General features: G+C 35.9%; 1 long non-coding RNA gene across 2 annotated transcripts in view; it reads right to left on the bottom strand.

The window, feature by feature from the left end:
* The window catches only part of LOC144284423 (uncharacterized), a 302816-nt gene that overhangs the window by 127388 nt on the left and 152849 nt on the right, over positions 1 to 22579 (bottom strand). Inside the window, exon 5 of one of the 2 annotated variants that reach the window (XR_013352778.1) lies at positions 16565 to 16586. The exons of the other annotated variant lie outside the window; for it this stretch is intronic. This is a non-coding gene — a long non-coding RNA (uncharacterized LOC144284423). The remainder of the gene's footprint in view (positions 1 to 16564; positions 16587 to 22579) is intronic. 2 annotated transcript variants of the gene reach the window in all.

Below are 22579 nucleotides of genomic sequence, written 5' to 3' on the forward strand. Positions count from 1 at the left end.
TGAGGTCTAGTCAATAAGAGAAGGATATTGGAACTATTCCCTATCCTTTTCAAAGCTATCCTTGAAAAGGATATGGAATAGTTAGGAATGCCGAGTGGATGGGAACAGATAGGTGGGAGAATGTGGTGGAAGTCAGATCAACAGCTAAGAGAGAAGACACAGAGGATGGGTTGGAGATTTAAGGACACAAGATAAGGGGTAAGATAGGTCCTAGGACATTGGGAGAATAAACTGGTTAGTGCACTACAGTGTATACATGCTTTGCAAACAGTTTGTTATTTATTGAAAGTGAGAAGAATTGATGTAGCTGTTTTTCTCCAACTATAGTTAGCTGTGTTGGTGCAGGCATGGAGAAGGCAGAAGGATGAACTTACCCAGTGTGGTGGCTTTGCTGAGAAAGCATGGCACATTGACAGACAGGAAGTGAGTTGGGGCTGTATTCAAGAGATGATTATATTTGATAGTGAGTTTTTAGCTGAATGAGGAGATTATTCGGGACTTGAGGGGATGAAGAGTAATTAAGACTAGAGAATTGGAAGAGCCAGTGATGGTTCAGAGGAAGCACCTGGGGAAGTGGACCCATGGTGGCCAGGGAGTGGGATGCACTGTGGATGACAGGATGCAGGAAAAGACCTTGACGGTGATCATCAGAATGTGAGAAAGGGAGAGGCATATATTGAATTTGCTCCTTTTTCTGGCTGGAATGAAAACATATTGTTGGGTTTGAAACACCCATCTTGGTTGGACCTTGATGTGATTTGGTAATGGCACTCACGTAAAGCAAAGCTGCCACACAGAAACGGTGTAGGCCCCTGAGGCCTTTGACAGACTGAATCTAAATATTGGGTGACCTGACCACTTGCTTCTGCACACTGCTTTCAGCCACTGGTTGGTGATGCCTGTTAGTCACAGCTCGGTCTAATTCAAATTGCTATACTGTGAGCCTCCTGCTCTCCACACCATTTTCTCTCTCACCTTACTTTATCCTCGTCGTTCATTTAAATGCCAGAATTAGCCTTTTAAAAAGTCTCTTTCATCCCTAAAGACTAAATACTCCATAAAGCATTACCTGACTCCCTCAGCAGAATGAACTACTTCGCCTTCCACATGTTTATGTGTCTCTGAATTCTGAGTTTTAAATTTTTGAATTCTGAATTCATTGTATGTGAAGCATAGACTTGTATAATCACTGTGCATGTCTCAGCGTGGTATTCAGCGGATAGTAAGCTTTCAAATACTAGAATGGCTGATTTGACACCAGCCAAGCAGAATGAACTCACCACAGATCTCTGCTATAATAAAGGGCAGTTTGAAGAAAGAGTTGCTACAGCTCTCACCAATGGTAGCAGATCAGAAGTGAAATGGACTTTGGCTACAGAGACATAAATCAGAGAGATCTCAGAGAGAGGACTGCTTCAAAAGGACAAAACACATCGCTGAGGTCTGCTTCAGAAGTGACAACTTAGTCTGTCCCGAGGGGGGAGAAAAAGCCTGGCTATGATGAAATGCCAAAGTAGAACTTGACCAAGGGCATTTTCTGAACTTGTAACTATTTCTTAGTAGGGTGGTTTAGTATAAAGGCAACAGTGGCATAGAACTCTCCATGGGATATTATTAAAAGTCAGCTATTAACCGGTGTGTGCAAGTGTTCTCAGACAAGTCAGAGAAGGCAGTGCAGGCAATCCTTCATCGAGAATATCCAACTTAAAAAGACGCACAGATAAAAATAATGCCACAACAGGAGATGTGCCTCAAGTTTGCACAATATTTTGCCAGAGTAACACTATTTAAATGCTATTTTCTTTCTTTCTTTCTCTCTTTGTTTCTTGCGCACACGTGTGTGTGTGTGTATGTGTGTGTGTGTGTGTGTGTGTGTGTGGTTTATCCCTGGAAAATAACCACCACTGGTAGACTCTTCTGGGTTCCAATTGGCTAGTTTCCCTCCACTCATGCTCAGCAAAATGCCTGCTGCTTGCTCTACTTGTCCTTAAAAAGGGCTTTGTTTTTGTTTGGCTCTACAGCATTTTTTCTAATCTGAGTCCTCAATCCTGTTTCTATCCTGTGTCAGCTACACTCTGATAATTCACTGTTTATTTTATCTTTTTTTTTTTTATCTCAAAAGAGGAGATTTATTTAACTCCTTTTGAATAAGAAGATAGGTTTTTCCTTGGGATTCAAGTTAAAAACAACTCCCCACCCCCGCTGGTTTAATGCTATGACACTGCTGGTGAGTCATATCCATCGTATTCTCCCCACCAGTGACAGACAATAGGTATAATTCAGCACTTCACACCATTAGCAATACAGGAATGAACAAATTTCTGACAAAAACCAATCTGATGTAAATTTTCATAGTTTTAAGCTTTGTATAAGCATTGGAATTAGGGGGATATTCCTTTACTTCAGTTTAGGTCATTATAGCTCCAAGACTCCACTTTTCCTAGAAAACTTGATTCCTCATCACCTGCTGCTTCTGTTTTATCTACATTCATAGGACTTGTCTAGGTAACTGAAGTTCAATTCCAAAACACTGGCATCGTGTTATTTCTTCTAACTTCCCTGGGTGCCTTCGGGATGGATAGGATTCCACATGGACAGGTCTAAGGTAACTTGGAGTTGGAAGAAGACTATCTTCACCTCTGTCTGAAGTTTTGGAGCTCACTACAACCACACTGACATGAAAGGAGAAGTAGGGGAAATTACTAACAAAACATATAACTTTCATCACAGCATTTCACAAGCTGTGCTGGAAAGGGAGAAATTAATTTTGGTAGCATGGCCTAGTTTGGCAGAAATTGATCTGGATCTTCTAAATAACTGCAAAATTATAAATGCATATTTCCCATTTCCCATTATATAGGTTCCGCTTCCATTGTACTCTAACAAAGCCTTGTTTTTCATCCATCTAATCATTTGACACTCCAAAAGCCATTCAGTTGCCAAGAAACAGACTGACAAATCACTAGCAGACACATTTTATAAGTCTATCATACATCTCATGGTTGAGGATAGTTTTGTAAAAACATGTGTGTATCTTTAAGGGTCTCATCTATAGCAAGCTGATGATAAAATTATTGTAAGTTATCCTCAGATATGTAATAAATAAAGGAATTGTAAATTATGGAAATGAATACTAATCATTAATCAATATCTTTCTAGAGATTCAGCAGAAAAACACCAACCAACACCAGCCCATTCTAACACACATACATATACATTTTGTATCATTTGTGTAACAAAGGGCCACAGATTTGGGTGAAATTAGAACCTCTCTGGTTGTATTAGTTTCCTAGAATTGCAATAACAAAATATCACCAACCAGGAGGCTTAAACAATACAAATTGTTCTGAAGGCTAGAAGTCCAAGATTAAAGTGTTGGCAGGTTTGGTTTCTCTCTGTGTTCTTGCATGACCTTCCCCTTGAATAAGCACATCTCTCTTCTTGTAAAGATACCAGTCAGATTGGGACCCACACCCTAATGACTCCTTAAACCTTAATTACTTCTTTACAGGCCCTGTCTTAAAAAATAGTCACATTCTGAAGTACTAGGGGTTAGGGATTCAACACATAAATTTGGGGGAAGGGTGGCAAAATTCAGTGCATGATAGTGTTTGTTTGAGTTTACCAGGGAATCAATGAATTCTTCTAGGCAGTTTAAAATATTATGTTGTAACATGGTACATTGTGATATGTAGCTACAGCTGAAGTGAGACTGTGAATGAATGATGCCTTTGAAATGCATGACCTCTTTCTCTAGTAGCCCACAAATATTTTGCATAAAAGGAGATTGGTTCTTCATTTTTAGAATAAGAGGAAAGTTTGTTGTGCCTTACTGTTGTAAGACTTGCCTATGCAACACCTACCCTAACATTTATTACCTATTTCTAGCATGCACTTTCTTTTTTTTAAGATTTATTTATTTATTTATTTGAGAGAGAGAGAGAGAGAGAGAGAGAGGCAGAGACACAGGAGGAAGGAGAAGCAGGCTCAATGCCAGGAGCCTGACGTGGGACTCAATCCTGGGACTCCAGGATCGCGCCCTGGACCAAAGGCAGGCGCCAAACCGCTGAGCCACCCAGGGATCCCCATGTGCTTGCTTTCTAAGGGAAAAGAGGCATTTGGCCAAGAAGTAGAATTTGTGGAATTTAGTGCGTTGTAGAACAACTGGGTGGCGGTGTGAGGGCGCATTGTGGTGTGGTAGGATACAGGAGGTAAGTGTGTGGATGGTATGGTGGTGGAATGGGAGGAGGAGGGACATCAAGAAGACTTGGGCCTGCTTAAATCTTCCTGGTTGCATGACCTTAATCAAATGAAATTTCAGTTTTATTTGTATCACACTATCATGAGAAATGATAAATTTCTGAAAAAATAATAATATTTTACTCAAAATAAGCTCATTATATCACCTAGATCCATCTTAATGACAGTCTGTATTTACTTCATAAGTGTTTTATAATCTTCCTTCACTGACTGTGAATTATAAGCATTTATTAAGTGTTTACTGTTTACCAGCATTAAGCAGACTGTTGGATATATTAAAAAAATGAATGCATATTTTCTGTTTTCAGGAAGCTTGTATATTTTATAGATGGAAAGGGGAAATAAATAGAAATGGTCCACGTACTACCTGCATTGAACATTTACAATGGTACCTAAATTAGATGCAAATAACTCAATAAATACTGAAGTGTCTACTCTATGCTAGATCCTATATTAGAAGCCATGTTTCAAAGACTATGGCACTTGGAGAAGAATTACTGACCTTGTTTTTAGTGAAAACACAAGCATTACAAATAAAAAAATTAAGTTCTTATATGTCAAATAGTTTATTCTCTATTTATGTTCTAGTCTATAATAGTCTCAAAGTTACAAACATATAAGTGAGTCATTAATATTCTGAGTTTGTCGGGGGATCCCTGGGTGGCTCAGCAGTTTAGCGCCTGCTTTTGGCCCAGGACACAATTCTGAAGACCCGGGATCGAGTCCCACGTCAGGCTCCCTGGATGAAGCCTGCTTCTCCCTCTGCCTGTGTCTCTGCCTCTCTCTGTCTCTCTGTGTCTTTCATAGATATATAAATAAATAAAATCTTAAAAAAATATTCTGAGTTTGTTTAAAGGTCCTTGGGTATGGACACAATTTGGATTGACACTTCAATCAATTACATAATTCACAAATTTGCATTATTTTTATTTCATAGAAATCTTTTAATCATTTCAAAGTATTTCACGGTGTTAAAATATTAATAAATCCCATTGCATTTCTGCTAATACTAAGTTTATATGGATATGCTTTAAAATTAGTCTATGGAGCACTATAGCAGAAGTTAAGAGCGCTTTCAATTAGTTAATGCTTTTCATTCAAACTGCACTTTACAGAAACTATTTTGTGTCATAAGAAATATGTTAATTAATGATTTTTTGGATATAGTGGCTACCATTAATTCATTAATTCCTTCAATCACTTAACAAGTACTTTTTGAATGCTTATTATTTTCTGGAAACTGTACTAGGCACCACCTTTGGTGACTGAAAAATAGGCATAGTAAGGTTTTCATGTAAAGTACAATTATCTTTTTGTTTTGTTTTGTTTCTAAACGACCACCATATAATTATTGAAAGATAATATTTAATATTTAGCATAAGTTATTCTAATTATGAAATTCACTTAATAAATTTTATATTCTCAAATTTATTTTTAAGATTCTATTTATTTATTCATGAGAGACACAGAGAGAGAGGCAGAGACATAGAGGGAGAAGCAGGCTCCCTGAGGGGAGCCTGAGGCGGGACTCGATTCCGGGACCCTGGGATCACGACTTGAGCCAAAGACAGACGCTCAACCACTAAGTCACCCAGGTGCCCCAATATTCTCAAATTTAACCCTTGTGGGCCGGTACACCATTGCAGTACCCAATCTTGCCAGAAGATGGCACTATATGGTGAATGACAGCTATGCTGGAGCCAAGTTACCTGTTTCTCAGCCTTCATTCCTATTTGTATGCCTTCTAACAAGGCTACACAATTACCCCAGACACTGACTAAACATTTGAAGTATATTAAACTTATCTGATAAAATTCATAAAGATTTTTTTTTACATCGTAAGATCCATGATTTTGAAGAGCCTAATGTGAGAAAAGGGGACTCTTCTATTTCCCAGAATTTGTTATAAAAATAACCAAAGTACATTTAGGCAGGATTAAAACTAAGCCCCCTGTACAACTTTTTTTTAAAGGTAAATTGTTTTTGCTTTTGTTCTAACAACACAAATCCATACAAGAAAAAAGAATGAAAAATGTTAATGGTGGTTAACATAAAGGTCATGTAATTTTGTTTGGTAGGAAAATATGGAATGACGTTAATGAAAGAGCTATAAAATAAATATTATAAGAGTACAGAGTAGCTATTTGATTATAAATTGATCTTAGAAAGGTTGACCTACTTTTCTCTGAATTAAATACAACCACCTGAAGGTATTTTGAACACACACAGTACTTTTAGAAATACAGTTATCTATTTTTTTCTTTAAAATTTTTAATGCAGTTTTCCTAAAATGCTATATGTTGAATTTTGTGCTCTTAGAATAACTCAGTCACAGACAATAGCACCTAATTAGGACATGTAAAAGAGAATAAGTAAATTATAGAAAGTAGAGAGTCCTTGAAAGACAGAATATTATAAAAATCCTCATAAATAAGAAACACTAATACGTTATCAGTAGGAATGTTGTTGAATTATCTTACTTAGCTTTCCCACAGCTGGGAGCAAAGGAGTTAGTTATTAAGCAAGTTCATGTATGATATTAGGCTCTTGCTTGTTCACGTTCACAGTTGAAGGATAGTATACACCGGCCTGCTTGCTTCTCAAGGGGTCTTATTGCAGTTTAATACCTGACTCTATCATACCAAAAGGAGATCCATCTCTTTGAGATGGACTCATTACCAAATCCCTGAGACAGGTGTATAAAAACATACTGCGTATTTATTTCATTCACAATGAGAAGTCCAATTGTCACAGAAACTAATGGAATATATAATTTTCTCTCTGTAGACAGAATTACTGGGGATGCCAAATTATAATCAGAAGGCTTCTGGGTAATTATGTGTTTTAAGACATTGTTTAAATCAGAGGTAATCCTAATTTTGGTTCTTTTAAAGCAGCAAGATAACAAGAAACTTGATGATGAGTCAAAATGCAATTATGCTGCTCTTTCATTTTCTATTCAAAACAATATTATCAAGTATCAATCAACAGGAAAATGGATAAATAAATTATTGTACATTTATACCATAAATTGTTAGTCACAATGAAAATGAACTAAAGCTACATGTAACCCATAATGTATCTCACAAGACACAAAATGTTATGTGCATTGTGATTTAATCTACATAAAAGTAAGAACAGGAACAATTGTATATTTATGAAACACATACTTAGGTGTTAAAGCTTAATCTATGGATAAAGTGAATAAAAAATAATCATTACAAACATTAGGAGAGTTGATACCTCCAGGGAGAAAGATTCTACAGGAGGGATATATATGTTGGGAATGCTCTTTTTTCTTTTAAACTGAGAGGAATTACATGGATATTTGATAAACTATACAGTTTTATTTCATACTCTTCTGTATATATTAGATTGCACCATATAAACTTGCTGATACTTGGCCATTTTTGACATACAAAATAGCAATTTCATATAATTTGATGTAATAAGTTATATTTCATTAATTAAAACCTTCATTACTTAATATACCATCTCTATCTATACAGATGGTTAGGTAAATAAATGTAAATATGTATTTATATATGCATGAGATTTTTGTATACACATATATTTCCTTGCTCTGTCAGTTGAGAGAGCCTAAAAGCAATGACACCCCAGTGTCAATGAGCATACCTAACCCAATGATCTTGGCCTCTATTACCATTCTGCAATAAAAGGACCAGGGCTTCTCAGAGAAACTACTGGTTATAGGACCATAACAAGAAATATATGAGATGAGTCTGGAGTATCTGGTAGTGCCAGAATATAAGGAAATGCCCATGCATGGTAATGAAGGTAGCTCAAAGTGACCTGAGAGCTAAACAAAATAGCTCCCAATGGCCAAAACTGAGATAATAAATCAATAAAGTAGTACTGGCTTATAACCCTATTTATAAACTATTCATGATCCATGCTGATACAAATTAGTAGTTATATAATAAATAAATAGCATAGATAATAATGATATGAATACATAAATGGAGGAGAATAGACAAATATCACACATAGAAGAATTACAAATAATTTATGCAGATACTCCACTCTCAAGGAGGAGAAACATAACTCCTCATTCCTTAAGTGCTACACACAAACGTTTTAAGACATTGCTTAAATCAGAGGTAGTACTAATTTTGTTCTTTTATAACAGCAATGAATTTGATCCTTCAGCCTAGTTGGAGAAGAAGGTCTTCATCAACAGTGAAACATCATTGGATTATATGTACTTGACATAATGTAATGAGAATGGCACTCATCCCTGTATTCTTCCTTCCCAAACTCATAAGCCCAATATAATTATAAGAAAAAAATCATATAAATATCATTTGAAGGATACTCTATAAATCACTATTTTAGTACCACTCAAAACTGTCAAGGTTATAAAAAAAAAAAAACATGAAAAATCTGACAAACCATCACAGCCAAGAGAGGTCTCAGAAGAGATGATGACTAACTAGGATGTGATGTCTTGATTGAGATGTTGGAATAGAGAAAGGATTAGGAAAACACTAATGCAATCTGAATAAAGCATGGGCTTTTTAGTTAATGACAATGTGTTGATAGTGGTTTACTGATTGTGACAAATGTACCATACTAATGTTGGTGTTTTAATGAGGGAGTCTGGATGTGCAGTTTATGTGAACTCTCTATATAATCTTTGAAATTTTTCTGTGGGAAGTAAAACTGTTCTAAAATATAAGTTAATTAAAACAGAGGTGCCTGGGTGGCTTAGTTGGTTAAGTGCCCAACTCTTGGTTTTGGCTCAGTTCCTGATCGTAGAGTTTGAGATCGAGTCCCATCATCAGGCTCCACGTTCAGCATGCAGTCGGCTTGCCCTCTCTCTCTGCCCCTCCCCCTGCTCACTCTCCCTCTCTCAAATAAGTAAATAAATAAAATCTTTTTAAAAAGTTAATTAAGACAAAACAAGTCATTGTATGTTCTTATGTTTTCCCCTCCCAAGTATCTGAACAAATTAGTACTTCTCACTTTGAGGGTAGTACACAGAGACCATCGTCCATAACTGGATGTATTTTTTAAAGCAGGGAGGTGTTCTGATCTTATTTATAACTTATTTGATTGGCTGTGGTGAAATCCAATCAAAATTCCACTATAATACAATGGGCAGAACATTTACTGATATCTGTAAGCAAAATTAAATAATTTAGTTCAGGCAAACCATGGTCACAATGGGTTGACAGCATGGCATTTCTTATAAGTCATACTCATTCTAAAAGGGGATTTGTTGACTCACAGAGCATGCCTGTGATATTGAGGTAGGGGAAAATAGAGTCATTTTAGCGTCTCTTCATTGGCTCAGCAATATTGGGTTGAAGGAAATATTTTTTACTGGCTCTAAAAATTCTAAATAAAAATATTCAGCCAGTGGGACCAAAGCCAGTTTTCCTTGCTTGCAGGTGGTGCTACCAATGTGACGGATAGCTGTAATATGCTGAAAATGTTCAAATTCACATTGGTTGATATTCTAACTCCTCAAACTACTGCTAAGAGTTTGGGAAAAGATGCCCCAGTCAGGTGGCCAGAGTTTATTGTTATTTGATGTGACTATGAGGGTTGAAATTCTCCTAGACACAATTATATCTGTGTAGGACCTACAGTGAAATTGAAGATGCTTATATGCAGGAAGTGGAATTGTCAGAGGATAAATATACAAATAGGTGAATCCCACATGAAGATGACCAAAGAGGTGCAGAATTGTTTAGATACAAGAACAGTTTCTCTTCACTTTGCACCAGTCAGTCTACAACTGAGTCCTATGCTCACTTCGGGGCAACACTGTGTAAAAGATCCACTGTGCAAAAGATGACCAAAGTGGCGCAGAATTGTTTAGACACAAGAACAGTTTCTCTTCACTTTGCACCAGTCAGTCTACAACTGAGTCCTATGCTCACTTCAGGGCAACACTGTGTAAAAGATCCACACACTGACCTATGTAAAAAAAGCAAACGAGGACTTGAAAAAACTGGGAGCCATAATATTATACGAGGATGTGTGCGATATCCTTAGCTTGAAGGACAGGCATGATTTCTATTCTCAAGTTTTTTAGAGTTGTTAGAATGATGAAGAATTAGTTTTATTTTATGTTGCCCCAGAGAGATCAAATTAGTAGTATATCAAAGTTACAGAAAAACAAATTTTGGAATACTGTAGGGAAGCAATTTATATTTCTTTTTGGAGAGACGTTAGGTTATCTTACAGAGTAATGAGATGCTTGTCTTTGTAACTTTCTAGGTAAAAGTAAAACAACTTCTTGAGAACATCGGAGGACATCGGAGGGCATCATTTGTCCTTATGGGATGAAAGGACATTATGTAAGGAGGTGTTGGCATAAAGAAAAAGGAGAGGAGATATGAGAAGTCCAGTGCAGGGGACCAGAAAGCATACTTCTGCATCTGGAGTTCACTGTAAGTGGGCAGTTCAGCAACCATGACTCCCCAGGGCAAGGCAAGGATACTGCCATAGTCAGGATTCTCCAGAGAACAAGTCCTAACTAAGATCTGTAGTCAGCAAGCTGGAGATCCAGGAGAGCCAATGATGTAGCTCAGCCCAAAGACTGGCAAGCTAGAGGCCTAGGAAGAGCTGATGTTTAAGTTTAAGACAAAAGCAGGAAGAAAAATCAATTTTCCAGCTTGAAAGGTAGTGAGGCAGGAGGAATTTCTTATTTGGGAGAGGACCAGCCTTTTGCTCTATGAGGCCTACACACAGAGGGCAATCTGCTTTACTTAGTATTGTGTTAAATGGTAAACTTGTCTAAAGACACCCTCACAGAAATGCCTAGATTAATGTTCTATCAAATTTCTGGGTGTCCATGGCCTAGTCAAGTTGACACATAAAACTAACCATCACAGATACAAGCCACTAGGAGATGAAGGTCTGGATCAGGCTGCAGAGTCTATAAAATTAATACTTTTGTGAAACTCCTCAACAGTGAAGTTTAAGGGAGGAAAGACTTAAAATTTTTTTCTGTAGGTATCTTGGTACTCAAAGAAAATACTGTCTATTTTATATTCACAGATTTCCTTCCAAAATGGTTCCCATTCTTAAGACAAGGACCAGCATCAATACTTACAGTCAGAAATAGAATTCCACTCTGTAACTACAAAATATGGAAATTTGGAGTGAAGATAGCATACACTTCAGATTTGAGAAATATTCAAGTGTAAATGCTTCGTATTTGTGCTGTATGCAAAATACCCTTCCACGGAGAATTTCATGCAACTGACTGGTCAGCAATAGATGTATTTAAAACTGATGCGCTTATGGCATAATCATTAAAAGTGTGTCACATACAAAACAAATGCCTCTAAATGTAGTATCAAATTCTTAACGTTCAAAGTCAACTTTTTCAACTTGTTCTGTACGCTTGTAGTCATTTATTGACTTGAAGCTTGGAAAGGAGGATACAGACTGGTTTTGAGTTAATAGGTTACACCAACTAGAATTGCTCAGTCAATAAAAATCAAACCTTAAAATTTATGCCTTGTTAGTTATCCAGTGAGCTCCATCACAGTTTTAGGAATGTCAAGGTAAGAAAAGTCCATACCAATGAAATTATAAAAATATATTATTACTTTTTGATGTTTTGGAAAGAAATCTTAGTTTTCTCCTGAAAGTTCTGTCTAGCAATAACTTAGTATTCTAGGTAATAAGCTGAATATTTTGGGGTATTCTAGTTAGAATAATTCTAGTTAGAATTTCCTTGGCTTAAACACTAGATTTTAAAATATTAATAAAAGCTATTTAAATGAAACTCAGAACATTTGAAACTCAAGTTTTAATTAAATATTAAATTCTAACTTAAGGGGAAAGAGCTAGTCAAGTTTGACCATTACTGTGATCTATGAATGAAAATTTAGCAGCATTAATTTTCCTCCTTCCTTCTCTCTCTTCCACATCCCTTCCTTCCCACTATCTCTCCTGGGTGGCTTATACAACAGAGATTTACTTTTTTTACAGTTCTGGAGACTGGAAGTCTAAGGTTAGCGTAATAGCAGCATTGCTTTCTCCTGAGGCTTTTCTCCTTGGCTGCAGATGGCCATTTTCTTGTTTACATCCTCTGTGAGCATGCATCCCTGTTTCCTCTCCCTCTTCTTAGAGGAACATCAATCCTATTGGATTAGGGTTATGCCCTATGACTTCATTTAACCTTAATTACCTCTTTAAGGCCCCATCTCCAAATACAGTCATATTGGGGGTTAGGATTTCAACATATGAATTTTGGGGGAAAACAATTCAGTTCATAACATATTTGTAAATAACATTTCATCAATAGGTTTTCCACTCTGTTATGCCTATATAATCTTCTTTAGAAAATTAAAGTTGAAGATTAAATGAAAATTATATGCAACAGAATCATTACGGAAGAAAAGAAATCAATGTCCAGATTTTGGATGTTGCCGTGTTCATTAGGCTTCATCTGGTTAATACGTAAGCTATGTAAAATTTGTTTCTAATGTCTTCCTCTCTTTATTTTTGTATCTTCTTTCAACATTGGTATCTTCAGTAGATTTGTTCTTCTGCTGATTCCTTATTTTCTTCTAGGTTCAACTATCTTATCTTCCTTACTGAGGACATAACTAGTCCTTAGCTTCAATTGTAGAAGACACTGATTGTAAGTGTCTGTCCATTTGAAAAAACACCTAGTTCAAACAAATGTTTCCATCTCATTTATTTAAAAAAACGTATTTATTTATTTATTTATTTATTTATTTATTTATTTATTTATTTTTATTTAGACAGAGTGTGCTTGAACAAGGGGAGGAGTAAAGGAAGAGGAAGAAAGAATCTTAAGAGGACTCCCACTCAGTGCACAGAGTCCAAGTCCACTTGATCTCATGACCCTGAGAACATGACTTGAGCCAAAATCAAGAATCCAAGGCTTAACTGACAGAGCCACTGAGGAGCCCATTTCCATCTTATTTAATCATTTAGTACTATCTGACATGGTTGACCACTCTTTCATTTCTTTTGTCAGTTTCATTTTCACGCATATTCTGAAATTTTCCCAAATCCTCTTTTTTCATTGTCTAGGTTTTATTTATATATTTTTATTTGAGTATGGTTGACACACAATATTGTATTAGTTCAGGCATATAACATAGTGATTCAACACTTCTATATGCTACGCTTTGCTTACCAAAAATGTATCTACCATCCATCACCATACATTATTACAATACCATTGATTATATGCCCCAGGCTGTGCCTTTTTTTTCTGTGACTTACTCATTCAATAACTGGAAACCTGTACCTCTCACCTCCTTAATCCATTTTGCCCATTTCCATATGCCCCTCCTTTCTGGTAACCATCAGTTTGTTCTCTGTATTCATAGGTCTGATTCTCCTTTTCATTTGTATATGCACTTGTTTTGTGTTTTATTTTATTTCTAATTTAAAAATAATTTTTTTTGGATTCCACATATGAGTGAAACCATATGATATTTGTGTTTCTCTGAATTATTTCACTCTAGGTCCATCCATGTTGTCACAAATAGCAAGATCTCATCCTTCTTTATGGCTTTATCATATATCTTCATGATATCTCATTGTATGCGTATGCTACATCTTCTTTACCCATTCATCTACAGATAGACATGTGGGTTTCTTCCCACATCTAGCTATTATAAATACTTCTGCAATAAGCATAAGAGTGCATATAACTTTTTGAATTAATGTTTTTGTTTTCTTTGGGTAAATACCCAGTAATATGGTATTCTATTTTTAATTTTAGGAGGATAGTATTGGCTGCACCAATTTGCATTACTATTAACAGTGTGCGAGAGTTTCTTTTTCTCTACCCCTTCACCAATACCATTGTTTCTTTTGTTTTTTATTCTAGCCATTTGTAAGGTGATAATCTCAGTGTAGTTTTGATTTGTATTTCCCTGATAATGAGTGATGTTGAGTATCTTTTCATGTGTATGGTGTCCATCTGTATGTCTTCTTTGTAAAAATACATATTCAAGTCTCATTTTAAATTAGATTTTTGTTGTTATTATTTATTATTATTATTATTATTATTATTATTCTGGTATTGAGTCATATAAGTTCTTTATATATTTTATATACTAACCCCTTATCATATATATCATTTACAAATATCTTCTCCCATTCAGCAGTTTCCGTTTTTGTTTTGTTGATGGTTCCCTTTGCTGTGCAAAAGTTTTTTATTTTAATAGAGTCCCAAGGGTTTATTTTTGCTTTTGTTTCCTTTGCCTTAGGAGACATCTAAAAAAATGTTGATATAGCTGATGTCAAACAAATTATTGCCTATGTTCTTTTTTAGGACTTTTCTGGTTTTAAATCGCACGTTTAGTTATTTAACTCATTTTGAGTTTATTTTTGTAGAGACAGTGTAAGAAAGTGGTCCACTTTCATTTGTTTATAAATCTTTTTATCTCTGGTTCAGATCTCCATTTAAACTCTAAACATACATAACAAATTGAGTGCTAGACATTTCCACTTAGATATCACACAGACAGTTCAAATGCAACATATTTGAAATTGAGTTCATTATTTCTCATGCCCCTCCTACCCATTCTTCACATTTCTACCTCAGTTGACCATTCTTTCATTTCCTATTCAGTTGCCTCATCCCACTTTTGACTCTTTCTTCTCTTCCTACATCCAATCTGTCTTTCAGTGATTCCACAACGTGCATTTCCCCACACATTTTATGTCTCTGAAACTGTGGTGCTTCTAAACATCAATGGTTTTAGATCATATGTTATTAACTAGCAAGTTTTTCCTTCCTAGTGCTATATAAAATGCTATATTTTAAATCAATGGAGTTTTAGATTTCACAAAATGTAATATTGTCACAGCCAGTAGATTGTACAACCTCATATCATTGAAATATGTCCACTTTTTTCCATTTTCTCTGCCACTTCTCAAGGTCACACTATTATCATTTCTCCTGAGGATTATTGTAAGAGTTTTATAATGGGTCCTTCCACTTCTGGTATTGTTCACTAGCCACAAGGGATACCCTCCATCCCCAACTGTCTACTTTGAAACTGAAATGATCTTTTCAATGAAATTCTGATTCATCTTTCCCAGACTGGAAACATTTTTAATGACTTTCTATTGCTCACAGAGTAAAAACCAGACTTTTTACTATGGTTTACGAGCTTCTACAACAATCTAACCTATGTGTAACTCTTCAGTTCATCACTCAACATCTCAATTTGTAATCTGTAGTATTATTGAATTCACTCCCATGTTTCAAGCATGCTTTATTTCTTTTCCCAGAAACTACACACAGCTCCTAACCCCCTCTCCTTCCCTGGTTAACTCTTATTTATCTCCTACATTTTAGCTGAGATATCACTTCTTCCATTGAAATCTCCTGAGTCCAGGTTAAAGACACTTCTATAATACTTGATAATACTCCAATCACATTTTACCTTTGTTTGAACTACCCATTTCTCTGTGGAACAGGATAAATTGTATATTTATTACCATGATTTCTATTTCCTCTGCTTCATTTCCCTTCTCTGTGTACAAAGGTAGATTTTTTGCATAGGTTTTCCCTTGGACATTTTTGCAGGACTAAAACCTAAAATCACTGAAGTGGTGACAGAAATGACTTTAGGATAGCCTTGGAAATTAAGGAGATTTCCCTCTGTAGATGCTGCAAGAAGAGGGGATTTGTTACTCATTCTCTAAAAACATTTAAGAAAAGTGTCAAGATTTCAGATGCTCCCACCGTTCTGAGAGCTGCTTCTTAGACACAGACCTCCAGCTTCACCTAAAACTTTAAGGACCTAAGGATGGTAGATATAGATACATCAAAGTGGTTGACATGAGGTGGGAGGCCACATGGAATGAGCCAATGGGACCTACTGCATGCAGCCAGGTAAAGATCATATAATATTTATCTTTCTTTGTTTGACTTATTTCACTTAGTCTCTGCTTCCCTGTTTTCAAGGCTTTTCTTGTCCTCTTTCTCACTCCTTTCCTTTCCTCTCCCCTATTCCTATCTCTCTCAATGAATCTTTTAATTCTTAATCTCTGAGCTAAAATATATTTAGGGGTGCCTGGGTGGCTAAGCTGGTTGAGCATCTGACTCTTAATTTTAGTCAGGGTCATAATCTCAGGGTCTTGAGATCAAGTCCCAGGTGGCACTTCATGCTTAGGGCTGAGTCTGCTGGAAATTCTCTCCCCCCCCCCCGTTTCTCCCCCTACTCTCCTTTCTCTCTCAAATAAATAAATATATCTTTTAAAAAATATTTAAATTTCCTTAAATTTAAAACATCCCCTGGGTATCCCCTGGTTCCAGACATACTTTTCCTTGACTGGACTGGATCCTGAAACAGAAAAAAAACATTAGTAGCAACACTGGTAAAATTTAAATAGACTCTGTAGTCTAGTTACTAGCACTATATCAATGTTGATTTCCTGGTCTTGATAATCAGGCTAACGTTATGTAAGTTGTTAACAATACCGAAATTTGAGTGGAGAGTATACATAAACTTTCTGTACTACTTTGTAAAAGTTCTTTGTTCAATAGGGGACTTCTAATATTTTAGATTTTGTGCTATTTTGTTTTTTAAATAATAGCTTTGTTGAGATGTAATTTATCTGCCATAATATGCACTCTCTTAAAATATACAGTTCAGAATTGTGCAGCCATCACCACTATTTAATTTCAGAACATTTTCATCACACCAAAAAGAGATACCATATTCATTAGGAGTCATTTCTCTTTCCTACCTCCCATTCCCTGGCAACAACTAATTTACTTTCTGTCTCTATAGATTTGCTTGTTCTTTGACATTCACATAACACATGTCTTTTTGAGACTGATTTTTATCACTTAGTATAATGTTTTCAAGAAACTTTGATACTGCAACATGTGCCAATACTTCATTCCTTTTTTATGATGGAATAATATTGTATTATATGGATACACCATATTTGTTAACCTATTCATCAGTTGATGGGCATTGGAGTGTTTCCATTTTTCTGGTTATGATAAATACTGCTACTGAGAACATTCATGTGAGTGGGTTCTTTTTTTAAAAGGTTTTATTTATTTATTCATGAGGGATACACAGAGAGGCAGAGACATAGAGGGAGAAATAGGCTCCCTAGGGGGACCCTGATGCAGGACTCAATCCCAGGGCCCTGGGATTGTGACTTGAGCCAAAGGCAGACACTCAACCACTGAGCCACCCAAGTCCCTCATGTGAGTGTTTTTGTGTGGAGATTTATTATTATTATTATTATTATTATTATTATTATTATTATTATTATTTTTATCTTGGGTATATACCAAGAAGTGGAATTGAAAGATCATGTGGTAACCCCATGTTTAACTTTTCAAATTATCAAACTCTTCCAAAATGGCTGCAACATTTTATATTTCCACTGGTAATATGGGGGTCTTAATTACTACATATTCTCCAAAACACTTGTTATTGTCTGACTCTTCATTTTTAGCCATCCTAGTGGATGTGAAGTGATAACTCTGTGGATTTGACTTACATTTCCCTAATGACTAATGATATTGAGCATCTTTCCTCTGTTCATTGGCCATTTACACAATTTTTTTTAAGTAATGGCTATTCAAATCCTTTGCCCATTTTAAATTGGATTATTTATATTTCCATTTTTGAGTTGTAAGAATTATTTTTATATTCAGTGCATAAGCTCTTTATCTGATATATAATTTGCAAATATTTTCTCTCCTGTGAGTTTTTTTTTTTCATTTTCTTGATCAGGTTGTTTGAAACATAAAAGTTGATCATTTTGATGCTGTTCATTTTATGTCTTTTCTCTTCTCACTTGAGCTTTTGGTTACATCATATTTAAGAAAATATTCCCTAATCCAAGGTCATATAGATTTACGTCTATATTTTCTTGTAAACACTTTCTAGTCTTAGCTATTACATTTAGATTACTGATTCTTTTTGAACTATCCCTTGTATATGTTATGAAGTAGGAGTTCTATATCATTCTTTTGGATGTAGCTATCTAGTTGTCCCAATGCCATTTATTAAAAATATTTCTGTGCTGTTTTTGCAATTTTCCTGTATGTGTAAGGTTTTTTAAATAAATAAAAAGTAAAAAAAAATTAAGAAATTATTTTTGATTTTCAGTACTACCTCTTGGCTCTGCCATCCTGGAAACTAATCTTCACAATGATTCTAGGAAGCCCAGTGTCTTGAGACAATATTCTGTTGGAAACTACAGAAGGCTACCATTATCAAATTTCTCAAAGATGGTAATGTCCACTTACCACTGTAACCTTTTTTTCCCCAACTAGCCCCTGGGCCATCCAATAGAACATAGAGAAGCATGCAAAGAATCCCTCATTCTCATATGGTAAATCCATTCTCACAATCCCACCACTCTGGGATTTTTTAAAAAAATATTTTATTTATTAATGAAAGAGACAGAGAGAGAGAGAGAGAGAGAGAGAGAGAGAGGCAGAGACAAGGCAGAGGGAGAAGCAGGCTCTATGCAGGGAGCCCGATGCAGGACTTGATCCCGGGACTCCAGGTGCTAAACTGCTGAGCCACCCAGGGATCCCCCCACTCTGGGATTTTTGACCTACTTTTGAGTGTTCTATCAAAGCTATTATCTAATTTCTACCATTGTCATGTTTAAACTTTAAAAAACCATACCAGCCATGTTAGGGAATGTTGCAAGTATTCTTGCCATAATGTTGAATACTGAATTGTTTCAATAAATCCTTCCTTATCCATCTTATAGTCTACATCCACCCCAGTCCACTCCAATACATACACTCACATATACTCCTAAGTATTCTGTGGCATTTATTAGCCAGATCTTAAATTTCATTTCTTTTAGAAATGTTTCCTCCTGTGCCATAGATTGTTTTCCTTTTCAGGCTGTGCTAAGCCCTGATCATCGTTATTTTCCTATAGGAAGTGAGGAATGCTGGAAGCAGATGTTGAGTAAGAGAAGCATTATATCTCAAGATATTTCCTAAATGTTTGGAACTCCAGGCAAGGGAGACTACACTCCTTCATCAGGAACTAGGTGACTTAACTAAATACATAATTCATTTAGTCAACCAGTACTTTTGAGTAATTGCCACTCTTAGGACCTCTGCTTGTTTCTGTTTTCTGGAGATTCCTATCTACTGTTAGATGTAATGATCTGCCAAATAGTGTCAAAATTTCTTGCCAAAATTCTATGAAAACAATTAACTGGTGATTTCATCTTTTATAACTAGATTTAATGAGTGGTTTAAACTTTAAAGTAAATGTAGCTCTTACAGGAGAACAGAAAACCAAATAGAACTGTGATTTTATTGGTATATTTTACAAGACCTTGTCCCTGATCAATTGATACCTACTGTTATTAACTCAGAGTTTATGCTTGTGTTCATTAAGAAAGCAATCATGTAACAGGAGAAAATTGGTTGAAGAAAAGAAAGAAGGAAATATAAAATCCATTTAAATATATAATTACTGAACTGATTAAAAAAGACATAAGAAAGCCAAGAATAAGAGATATTGATAATGAAAATCTATTCAAACTCAACTCTGAAGATGTGCCAGTTTTAGGATGCCTTTTTGCTCTATCACCATATTTCTAGAATTATTGTCACATATTGAAGGAAAAGATATGGGGGAAGAAAAAAATCAGTCTCTAACCTATCCTTCATTGGAGAACCAAACAGAAGAATTAAAAAAGAGATATTTAATATATTTACTTGAGTTCAGTGACCTAAGAAAAATGACAATGGAAAAGAGAGTATTCTTGACTTATTTTTGATCCATGGGAATTCATTCCTTTTTGTATAGGACACACACTTTTTTCTTGTGTATCTAAATTGGAAAATTAGTCATAACCCATATAATAAGTGATTTTTCTTTTGAGCCATACGGTACATTTGTGGTTATACTTTGGAGAGTTCAGAATATTTGCTGGTTTATTTTTGCTTTTGGTTGTTGTCAATAGTAACTCTCTATGCCACTCTGGCTCACACTGAAGTTTTCTCTTCAACCTACTTTTGAAAGTGTCATAGGTGGTAGGGCAGCAATGTGAACTACACCAGTTTACAAGGGATATAAATGCAAATGGAACCTTACTTCATAAGAAGTAATCCAATTTTAAAGTGTTTTCTCTCCCTGAAACCCTAAATTCCTCTTACTAACTGAGCAAATAACAAAGAGAGTTACAGTATAATCTTAATTAGCAGGAAGAATTAAGTTTGCTTATATATAATGGGAGAAGAAAAACTCTGCCCAGTTCTAGTGCTTCCTCTGGGGCACTTTCTAATTTTGCCACGCCCAGGGAATAAAAAAACTATAGCAATCACAAAACAGCAAGCTACCAAAACCTGACATCTTTTAGAAGTCAAAATTTGAGTCAGTTTGTAAAAGCATATTGACTGGCTACGAAGTTTACTGAACAAATGAAATATGGAATGGCAAGTAGAGAATAAAAATAACAAACATTAGTTTGATTCCAATGGGAATCAGTGACACACCTAGGATATTTGAAACCCCAAGGCAGATAATTTGTCAACATCTACCATGTGGCAGAAAGCCTCTAAGATGGTACTCAAAAATTCTTGCCTCTTGGTATTCATAATATTATATACTCTTCTTCCATACTGTACTGGTAGGCTAGCCTCTAGGAGAGACTGGAGGATGTTAGAGGATGAGTGTCCACCCTTAAAGAGACAGTATGACATAGCCCACAGAGATACAATGTGGAAGCAGAAGTTTAAAATATGGAGGGAGAGTGACTTACGCATCTTAGAGGATGGCCACAGAGGCAGAGATCATGGAGAAATCTCTCCAGGAACAAAGTACCCAGCATGTACTATTTTCCTCCCTTAATCACATGGTCATCCTTGGGAATGAGTTCAGAGCCCACACTTGTTACCTCACTTGTTTATACCAATCCCTGCTCCCCACACTTCAGCAGCTCCACCTTTCTCAGTCCCAGGTGCAATGTGACCATTCCCCCAGAAGATCAGTACAGACTCTGCCAACATGATATCTCCTGACCCATGCACTTTTCAGGAACTCAGTTCCTATAGTGAGGGTGGCAGGTCTCATTTAACAAACAGACCAGTGCATACATTGTTAAAATGTGCTCCACCCATCTGGGGACCAAATGCTGCCCATACCAGGCAAAGAGAGACTCTACAGACAACTAGACTGAAAGAGTGGCCAGGACTTAACAGCCGGGCACACACAACACACATAGAAGACACTCCCTGAAGTGGAACAGGGGACACTGCAATGTAGGGCACAGCAGGACCTCTCTTTTATAAAGACATTACCTGGAAGAGCAGAAGACATAGGTGATTTTCCTAACACACAGAAACAGGTGCAGAGAGTTAGACAAAATGAGAAGACAGGACTAAGTCTCAAATGAAACAATAGGACCAAACCACAGCAAGAGACCTAAGTGAAATGAATATAAATAATATGTCTTATAGAGAATTTGAAGTAATGTCCCTGGCATTGAAAAAAGGAGTCAAAGACATCAGTGACACTCTTAACAAAGAAAAAAACAAAAAAACAAAACAAAACAAATCAGAGATGAAAAACACAATAAATGAAATTAAAAATACACTTGATGGAATAAATAGTAGCCTAGACAAAGCGAAGGGGTGAATAAATGACCTAGAAGACAGAGTAATGGAAAGTAATCAAGCTGAGCAAATGAGAGGAGACAAATTAAGAAAGTTGAGACTAGTCAGAGAACTCATTGACTTCATCATGCATAACAGCATTAGCATTATAGGGATCCTAGAAGAAGAGAGGGAAAACCAGGCAAAAGATTTATTTGAAGAAATAACAGCTGAATACTTCCCTAATCTGGGGAAGGAAAGACATATCTAGATCCAGGAGGCACAGAGATCTCACTAAAAAATCAACTCAAGGAGGTTCACACCGAGACACATAGTAATTAAAATGGAAAAATGTAGTTATCAAGAAAAAAATAAAAATATCAAAAGAAAAGAAGATAGTTACGTTCAGGAGAAACCCCAAAAGGCTATCAATAGATTTTTCAGCAGAAATGTTGCAGGCCAGAAGAGAATGGCATGATACATTCAAAGTACTGAGAGAAAAATCTGCAGCCAAGAATACACTATCCAGCAAGGCTATCATTCAGAATAGAAGGAAGGATAAAGGATTTATCAGACAAACAAAAACTAAAGGAGTTTATGACCACTATGCAAGCCCTACAAGAAATAATAAAAGTGCCTCTTTGAGTGGAAAGGAAAATGAGAAGTGAGAATATGTAAGTAAGAAACACAGATGTAGTAAATGAAAGTGTATCTGTATAAATTAGTCAAGGGATT

The sequence above is a fragment of the Canis aureus genome, chromosome 15 (assembly GCF_053574225.1).
Source record: "Canis aureus isolate CA01 chromosome 15, VMU_Caureus_v.1.0, whole genome shotgun sequence".
In the NCBI taxonomy this organism is placed as follows: Eukaryota; Metazoa; Chordata; class Mammalia; order Carnivora; family Canidae; genus Canis; species Canis aureus.